Here is a 10616-nt window from a genome sequence, read left to right as displayed (position 1 = left end):
CTGATCCAGAATAAGAAACATAATCACAGATAAAGATGTGATTACAAGAACAATAAATATTTCATGCAACTCTAGAGCAACATATTTCTAAAACGTGAAATAGAAGCTTTTCTAGCAACGTGTAAGTTATGAAAATTGCAGTAAGAAGTAGAAAACTTGATAGAACAATTACCATTGAAGAATTTGGGAAAGTGATTAAAGATCTATAACTGAAAATGCTCCCACTCAGATGACTTCATGATTAATTGTAATAGATGGTAACCACTTAGAGTTTCTTTACCAAAACCCCATAGCATATATATGCTGAAGCCATTTTTTAAAAATCAAGAATTTCGGGGCCAGCCCCTGGCCGAGTGGTTAAGTTTGCACACTCTGTTTTGGCAGCTCAGGGTTTTGCTGGTTCGGATGCCGGGCGTGGACATGGTACCACTCATCAAGCCATGCTGAGGCAGCATCCCACACAGCACAACCAGAAGGACCCACAACTAAAAATATGCAACTGTGTACTGGAGGGCTTTGGGGAGAAAAAGGAAAAATAAAAATCTTTTTTTAAAAAAATCAAAAATTTAATAGTAGTAGAGAAAAGGATGTCCACTGTCATCCATTTTTACTAAATATTGTCTTAGAGGTTCTAGTGAAGGCAATAAAAAATAAAGTTAAATAGGTATAAACAATGGAAAAGAAAAGGTAAAACTGACTGTTTTTACTGATGATATGATTATATACCAATAAATGAAGAGACTCTAATGTTTTTAGTTAAAAAGATAATTTTCTAAGCAAGGAATAGAAATCAAGAGCTTTTCTCTGTAAACATCTAATAATTTATATGCACTTCCTTTGAAATTACCCTAAAGCTCAATGATTTTTTTTATGTGAAATGATCTTAAATTCCATATGGAAAAATAAATGCTTGAGAATCTAGACAAGAAAAATATGAAAAAGAAAATTTCATACTAGATGTCAGAATATAACATGAAGTCATTCTAATCAAATTAATATAGAGTTGGCAAAGGAACAGGTAAATACATCGGTGGAACAGAATAGAAAATCCTGAAATAGACCTCAGTGTAGATGAGCTTTTTCATGTATGGAAAAAGTGGAATTTCAAACCATAGGGGAGAGGAATCATTTATTTAAAAAGAATTGATGGCCTAGTGGTTAAGTTTGGCACGCCCTGCTTTGGTGGCCTGGGTTCAGTTCCCAGGTTCAGAGCTACACCACTCCTCTGTCAGTGGCCATGCTGTGGCAGCAGCTCACAAGAAGAAAAAGAAAAAAGAGGAAGATTGGCAGCAGATGTTAGCTCAGGGAAAATCTTCCTCAGCAAAAAGAAATTTTTTTAAATTTTTAAAAAGTAAAATGAATTCTGGCACCGTTAGCTTTTTTTTCCTTGAAGATTGGCCCTGAGCTAACATCTGTTGCCAATCTTCCTCCCTTTTTTTTCTCCCCAAAGTCCCAGTACATAGTTGTCTGTCCTAGTTGTAGGTCAGTCTAGTTCCATGTGGGACGCCACCACAGTGTGGCTTGATGAGTGGTGCTAGCTCCATGCCCAGGATCCAAACTGGCAAACCCCGGGGCCCTGAAGCAGAGCGCCCTAACTTAAGCGCTTGGCCATGGGGCCTGCCCCCACAATTGGCTTTTAATCAGGAAGAAAGTAAAGTGAGACTAACAGCACAAACCATATGAAAAAAAAAAAATTCCAGGTGGATTTGAGATTTAAATTTTTAAAATAACAATAGAATTCTTGAAAGAAAATGAAAGGGGACTTACATGTGCAATCTAGAGTTGGGGAAATTAACTTTACCAACACAGGACACTGAAAAGCTATTAAAAAATAAATATTTGACTACATAAAAACTACAGTCTTTGCATGGCAAAAGGTGCCATCAACCGTCAATACATAAACAGTAATTTTGGGAAAAATATTTGCAGAGCCCATCAGAGAAAAAGTGCTCTTCACATCGACAGGAAAAAGATAATCCAATAGCAAAACATGGCAAAGAATGTCAATAGACAGTTGTGAGAAGAGCAAATCCAAGTGGCAGGTGGGCCTATCAAAAAATATTTAGCTCAGTAGTTGTTGGGGAATGCAGATTAAATTTATAATGAGATAACAGTACGCAATCAAGCTAACAAAAAAGCAGGAATGCTTCTCGCTGTTAGAACAGAGGATGTTCTTATACTCTGTTGGTGGAAACAAATTGTTACAGTTCTTTTGAAAAGCAATCTGGCAACATCTATTAGAACTTAAAATACTCATGCCACTTTGGGGAAGCTTCTCTTAGAAGTAAAATGCAAAGGACAGATGGACAGGGACATTTATTGTAAAGTTGTTCCTGGTGGCAAAAGACCTGGAATCAAAGTAAATGCCCATCAGCAGGGAAATTGGAAGAGGAAAGAACTATAGTGTGTCCATTCCATGGAATGTTTATCTACCCATTAAGGTGGACAATTCAACTATGCTAGTGGACTTGAATGGAATTCCACAATGTTTTCTTGATTGAAAAAAAACAAGGTACAAGTAAGTGTGTAAAGTATGACCCTGATTTTGTAAATCAGCGACAAAATGCCTCAAGGTGTTTATATGAGGGATAACGTGTATCCATATGTTTGTGTACAATTTTATACGCATGGAGAAAAGTATGGAAGAGTATGCATTGGGTTGGGGGGAGGTGGGTGATGCAGGTGGGTTATGGGGAGTCAGAGAGGGAAAATGAAAGCCAAAAAGAAAAAATACATAAATGACTGAACCAAGTATGATATCTCAAATGTGTAAAGAAATTTGAAGCGGGAGCTAGAACTCAACTAATTTGTGGAGATGTTCGTGGTATATTGTTAAGTGAAGAAAACAAATTGCAGAATAATGTATATGAATCTATTTTTTAAGAAAACTTAAAACCCCTATATGTGTATATATGCATGTTTGTTTATATGAACAAAGAGAAAAGTGTGGAAGGATATATAATAAGGTGTTAATTAACGTGGGTTACCTTGGTGGGGAAGGAAAATAAAAGTAGTTGCTTAATTTATGTATCTGTATTGTTTTACTTGCTACAACATACTTTTGTAATTTGCAAAACAAAATAAAGGAGGGGAAAAAATGTTTCAAAATGCATGAAGCCTTGCAAATGTTTCTATTTTCTGACAAGATAGCACCTTGACCCGGTCCTGCCTTTCCTGCAGCTCAGTCCTTGGGATGTCACCAGAGTAAAAGAAAATGTGTACATCTCAAGAGCACAAGGAAACACTTTGAGAAACCCTCCAAGCAGAGGGCCTTTTGTTTTGTATTTTGAAATAATTACCCAAAAAAGTTGCAAAACAGAGTTCTTTTGTAGTCTTCACCCAGCTTCCCCTAATGTTAACATCTTATATAACCATAGTACAATTATCAAAACCAGGAAATTAACATTGATACAATTCTAGTAATTAGACCATAGTCATTCCCACTGATGATCTTTGTCTATCCAAAATCCAGTTCAGATCCCACATTGCTTTTACTTGTTCTTTCTCTTTAGTTTCCTCCAGTCTGTGACAGTTCTTTTTTTTTTTTTTTAAGATATTTATTTATTTATTTTTAAATTTTTCCTTCATTTCCCCAAAACCCCCCAGTACACAGCTGTGTATTTTACTTGTGGGCCCTTCTGGTTGTGACATGTGGGATGCCACCTCAGCATGTCTTGATAAGTGGTGCTAGGTCGCCACCCAGGATCCAAACCGGCGAAACCCTGGGCTGCCAAAGCACAGCGTGTGAACTTAACCACTCGACCAAGGGGCTGGCCCCAGTTCTTCTGTCTTTTCTTGCCTTTCATGACTCAGACACTTTTGAAGAATACTGGCCAGCTATTTTGCAGAATCTCTCTGAGTTTGAGTTTGGTACAGTAGTTACTCTGATTATACTGAGGTTATGCATTAATACTACAGAAGTGATGCGTCCTCAGTGCATCATGTCAGAGGGTACATGATGCAGATATATCTTACTGGTGATGCCAACCTCGATCGCTTAGTTAAGTTGCTCACTGTCAGATTTCTCCACTCTAAAGCTACTGTTTCTTTGTGGTTAATATCTTGGGCAAGATACTTTGCAGAAAGTTTTTGAAAAATACATATTAGCAGGCCATAACCCTAGAGATTGTGTTTGATTAGCTCTGGCAGAGGGTTCAAGCATCCCAGTAATTCTGATGGTCAGACAAGGGTTGACCTTTGATGTGGACCACACCCCTAATCATTAGGCGTGAAACAAAGCATCCTCCTCACAGAACAGATAGTAATGAGAAACACTGAATTACAATATTCATGAACACTGGTCTTTAGCTTTAGTAACCTAGGTGTGTGAGTTATGTAGTGCTACCTAGCAAATTATCACAAACTCAGGAACACACATTGTTATCTTACAGTTTCTGTGAGTCATGAGTCTGTCCAGACATGGCTTAGCTGAGTCCTCTGGTTCAGGGTCTCACAAGGCTGCAAGTCAAGGTGTTGGCCAGAATAGTGGTCTCATCTAATCCTCATCTAGAGAAGGATCTGCTTCTGAGATCACATGGTCATTCACAGAATTTGGTTCATTTTGAGCTGTTGGACTGAGGGCCTCAGTTTCTTGTTGGCGGTGGGCCAGAGGCTGCCCTCAGTTCCTTGCCACATGGGCCTTTCCAAAGTCCAGCTCACAACATAGCAGCTTGCTTCAAATAAGGCAGAGTCTGCTACCAATACAGAAGTTACACTCTTATGTAACCTTATCATGGAAGTGACATCCTGTCACCTTTGCTGTAGTCTGTTGGCTAGAAGCAAGTCACAGGTCCCAGCCATGCTCAAGGAGAGGGAGTTACACAAAACTAATCCTGCCTTCCAGACTACCAGAAGGCAGAGATCACTGGGGGCCATCTTAGAGCCTTCTCACCTCACCAGGGAAACAGACTCGAAAGCAGGAAGGAGTAAGGATGGCAGTGGTGCTGGAACAGAGATCTGAGTAAGCCAATCTGTGCACCCTGAGAGCACAAATTCTGGACGTGCTTGCTGGGAGTTTGTCCACTAAACAGAATGTAATACATTCATTTATCCAGAAGTACATACTGAGGGTTTACTATGAACCAGGCACAGCCCCAGGCATTGGGGATACAACAGCAAACAACAGGGAACACTGGTAACTGTCAGTGAGCAAGCAATAAACAGGAAAGGGCATATAAAATAGGAGAGGAATGAAGTGTTAGATACAGAGCCAGGAAAGATCTCAAAAGTGACCTCCGCCTAAAGATCTGACAGAAGTTAGGGATCCAATAATGCATCTACCCACAAAAAAAGGTAGTCCAGGGGCCGGCTGGCGGTGCAGCAGTTAAGTTCCCATGTTCTGCTTCTGTGGCTGGGGGTTCACTGGTTCAGATCACAGGTGTGGACCCACACACCGCTTGTCAAGCCATGCTGTGGCAGGTGTCCCACACAGAAAGTAGAGGAAGATGGGCAAGGATGTTAGCTCATGGCCAGTCTTCCTCAGCAAAAAGAGGAGGCTTGGCAGCAGATGTTGGCTCAGGGCTAATCTTCCTAAAAATAGAAAATAATAATAAAAAAAAAAAATCCAGGCAGAGGGAACAGCAAAGATCCTAAGATAGGAAATGTGCCTGGAACTTTGGAGACCAGCAAGGAGGTTGTATTATCCTTTGCTGAATAACAAATTACCCCAAAACTTACTGGCCTAAAACAATAAACATCTCACACAGGGTTTATGGGTCAAGAAGGAAGCGCCACTGGAGACGCACTACCCTTACCCAGGGCTTCTTTCCCCGCACTCTGCCCTTCCCAAATCTTTGTTCACTCAGGGCCTCTTTCCAGACCGCAGCAAGCCAGAGCCCCAGTGCCTTTTGTTTATTGGAAAGTGCCCTCTTGCCATGGCCTCTCTGGTTTCCCCTACCCAGAAGCAGAATCTAGGCTGCCTGGCATCTCCAAGATAGTGGAGCCACGGTGCCCTCCCGTCTAATAAACGCAGGTCGCAGGGTGCCACCATCTTTCTTAGGACCAACAGCACGTTCATGAGGAGACGCTGGCAGCTGAGTTGTTACAGAAGCGGCAGCTCCGGAGCTGGGGTCCTCGCAGAAAGGACGGAAGCAGACCGGGGTCAGTCATCTATTGACCACATAGAACAGCCAAAGACGCTGGGACAGAAAAACATTCTTTAAGGAATTGCAGGAAACATCTTTCAAAATGGCCGCCTCCTGGAAGAAACAGCTCCACGGCCGCAGCTTCCTGCTTCACCATCACAGACTCAGCTACTCAGCTTCCTGTGCTTCCAGGGGCTCCCTGGGCAGCAGGGGGCGCGCGGCAGCCTTGGAGACTGCGCCAGGACTGCGCAACGGTGGCGGGGGCGGGTTCATAGAAACCATGGCAACGCCTGGGCTTGCGGAGGGTTGGGCCTCAGGGATTGGGTGCGAGTGGCAGAAAACAGGAATTGGGTGGCGGGAATCTGAGGTGTAGGAGGATTGGAAGGAAGGGAGTCGTCGGTCTCTGAAACATGGTGATAAAGGAATCTAAGGAGTGACGCCACAGATACTTGGTTATCATTTATTCAAGAGCAGAGGGAAGGCCTGGGATTGATATGGCTGTCTCAATGGTCAGCTATCTGGGGTCTTAGAGTTTGGGGGCTGGGAGAGTGCTAGTCTATGGGAGATGGGATGGGGGGACTGAGGGGAGTTGTAATGCGTAATCTGAGGAGTCAGTGATAAGAGGTACCAAGGGTTGGTGATTAAGTGACCTTTTTTTAACGGTGGTAAAATAAACATAAAACTCACCAATTTAACATTCAATTCATTGGCATTTAGTATAATCACAGTGGTGTGCAATCATCACCACTATTTAGTTCCAGAAAATTTTCATCACCCAAAAGGAAACCCTATACCCCTTAAGCTATCTCTCCCCATTCCCCCATCCCCTCCCCCAGCTCCTGGCACCCACTTATCTGCTCTACGGATTTGCCTATTCTGGAATTTTCATATGAGTGAAATCACACAGGATGTGGTTTCTTTCACTTACCGTGATTTTTGCTAGGTTCATCCATGTTGTATCATGTATCAGTACTTTCATTCCCTTTTACTGCCAAATAATGTTCCCCTGCATGGCTATAACTCATTTTATCTATTTAGGTGGACATTTGGCTTGTCTACACCTTTTAGCTATTGTGAATAGTGCTGCTGTGAACATTCTTGTACAAGTTTATTTTTGAACACTTGTTTTCAATTCTTTTGGGTATATATCTGGAGGTGGAATTGCTGGATTACATGGTAATTCAATGATTAGCTTATTGAAGGGTGTACAAACTGCCCTTCACAGCACGTGTACCATTTTATATCCCACCAGCAATGCATGAGGGTTCCAACTGCTCCACAGCTCCACCAACACTTGTTATTTTCCTTTTTTTTTTTTAATTGTAGCCATCCTAGTGGGTATGAAGTGGTATCTCATTATGGATTTTTTTTTCTTTTCGAGGAAGATTAGCCCTGAGCTAACACCTGCCAATCCTCCTCTTTTTTTCTGAGGAAGACTGGCCCTGAGCTCACGTCCGTGCCCATGCTCCTCCACTTTATACATGGGACGCCTACCACAGCATGGCTTGCCACACGGTGCCATGTCCGCCCCCTGGATCCAAACCAGTGAATCCCCGGCCGCCAAAGCGGAACTTGCACACTTAACCACTGCACCACTGGGCCGGCCCAAGAAATAAATCTTTAAAGCAATTCACATACAATGAAATACACAATTGTTATTTTACTGTTTTATTTTCATTATTTAATATAAGTTTATATATTTGAATATTTTTAAATATTACTGTATTTAATATACCTTGATTTGTGTAATATATTTTTTACAAACCCAAGAACCAACATGATCTTCCAAAGCCCTATCAGACACGTGAAACCTTGATGTGAAAATAGTCCCTCTGAACTTATGTGAAAACCATGCCTGCTTTCAAACTCCAAGTAGAATTGATTACTGGCATATTTTGATGGCCTGAGGGGCTTTCTCACCGGGAGCCATCCAGGCCCCAACTCTTGTTTGTGTGGGACTTCAGATGCATTGAGAGTTTTTTCACACATGTCTGGTAGGTGGGAAGGAGAGAGTGGCGACAGGACCAATTACATAATTTGCAGGACCTAAGTCAAAATGAACATGTGGGGCTCCGTGTTCAAAAATTACCAAGAATTTCCACGTAGCAACAGCCGAGCCTTAAACCAAGTGTGGGACCTTCTGAGTGTGGAGCTTTCTGTGCCTATACAGGTTGCACACCCATGAAGCCAGCCCTGAGTAGACGTGAGTGTCCTTCTGGGAAATCTGCTAAGATCTGAGTGAATCTTAGAGCCTTGGGCAGTCAGTGGGTGCTGATGCTTATAGTTCCCTGGATCTCTTAGGGCAGCAACAGGGGGAGCAGAGGTGCTCCCTCAGGAGAAGTCAGCAAAAATCTACACACGAGTCAATTTCATGGAAATTTCCCCCAAATCAGCCTGTTTGTAACTTTCTTCATTTTCTCTTCCCCTGTTCTCCAATATTCTACCCTCTAATTTTGTATTGTGAAAACTTTCAAATATACAGAAAAGTTGGAAAAATTGTCAAATGAACACTCATGTAACACCATTAACATTTTACCCTATTTGCTTTTTTATCTTTCTATCCATCCATCCGTTATATTTCAATTTTCTTATGCATTTCCAAGTTAAGTTGCAGAAATCAGAATATTTTATCCTTGAACATTTCAGCATGCATATTATTAACTAGGGTTTAATATTTGCTTAGTTTTTTAAATATAAAATTCACATACATTAAAATGTACAAACATTAAGTGTACATTCACTGAGTTTTAACAAATGCATGCACGTGTATTACCCAAACCCCTATCAAGATATAGACCATTCTCTGAAGTCTTTCTTTCTTTTTTAAAGATTTTATTTTTCCTTTTTCTCCCCAAAGCCCCACAGTACATAGTTGTGTATTTTTAGTTGTGGGTCCTTCCAGTTGCGGCATGTGGGACGTCACCTCAGCATGGCTTGATGAGCAGTGCCATGTCTGCGCCCAGGATCTGAACTGGTGAAACCCTGGGCCACTGAAGCAGAGCGCGTGAACTTAACCACTCGGTGACAGGCCGGCCCCAGGAATCTAAAATTTGAATCATGAGAAGTGTTGGAAAACCATTTCCCCTACACCTTCATCTTCTCGTTGATTCCACTTTAAAAATTTAGCTTGTTGGGGGCCAGCCAGGTGGTGCAGCAGTTAAGTGCGCACGTTCCACTTTGGGGGCTCGGGGTTCACTGGTTCGGATCACGGGTGCGGACATACGCACCACTTGTCAAGCCAGGCTGTGGTAGGCATCCCACATATAAAGTAGAGGAAGATGGGCATGATGTTAGCTCAGGGCCAGTCTTCCTCAAAAAATAAAATAAACAAATAAAAATTTAGCTTGAAACTAATTAAATTAAAAGCAAGCCAGTGGGGTCGGGGGTGGGGAAATTGTTCTGATAATATGGGATCCCAGGGACCCTCGGTTAAAATAGTAATATGGCTCAATGTAAGATAAAACAGGGCCTTCAAGGATGAAAGCTTATTACATAAAATCTAGTTAATAGAGGGGTGATTATCCCTCCTACTTCTCCATTTGACAGCCTAATTTTGCCTACCTTAAACCTGAAAGAGAATAAATAAATAAATAAATAAATAAATAAATAAATAAATAAAAAGTGCCTCATGGTGGATTACTACAACTTTAATGCTGTGGTTCCATCTTTTAGGAGCCCCATACCCAATAGCCAATATTTTTATTGTGGTATAATTGACATATAATACTATATTACTTTCAGTTGTACAACATAATGATTTGATATTTGTATATATTGCAAAATGGTCACTACAGTAAGTCTAGCTAACTTCAGTAGGCATACATAGTTACAAATTTTTTCTTGTGATGAGAACTAAGATCTACTCTCTTGGTAACTTACAAATACGCAATACAGTATTATTAACTATTGTAGACATGCTGCACATTGCATCCCTCTGACTTGTTTATTTTATAACTTGGTACCTTTTGACTCCCTTCACCCATCTTCTCCACACCCCGCCTCCCACCCCCGGTAATCACTAATCTATTCTCTGTATCTATGAGCTTTTTTTTTTTATTCTACATATGAGTGAGATTGTACAGTATTTGTCTTTTGCTGTCTGACTTATTTCACTTAGCATAATGCCCTCAAGGTCCATCTATGTTGTTGCAAATGGCAAGATCTCCTTCTTTTTTATGGCTGAATAATATTCCATTATATACATACCACATTTTCTTTACCCATTCATCCATCGATGGACACTTGGGTTGTTCCATATCTTGGTTACTGTAAATAATGCTGCAGTGAATATGGGCGTGTGTATATCTTTCTGAGTTAGTGTTTTTGTTTTCTTCAGATAAATACCCAGAAGTGAAATTGCTGGATCGTACGGTAGTTCTATTTTTAATTTTTTGAGGAACCTCCATAGTGGCTGCAGCAATTTACATTCCCACCAACAGTGCACGAGAGTTCCCTTTTGTCCACATCCTTGCCAACTCTTGTTGTTTTATCTTTTTGATGATAGCCATTCTACCAGGTGTGAGGTGATAGCTC

This window comes from Equus przewalskii, chromosome 9, assembly GCF_037783145.1.
Source record: "Equus przewalskii isolate Varuska chromosome 9, EquPr2, whole genome shotgun sequence".
Lineage (NCBI taxonomy): Eukaryota > Metazoa > Chordata > Mammalia > Perissodactyla > Equidae > Equus > Equus przewalskii.
Note: the sequence above shows the minus strand (reverse complement) of the source record.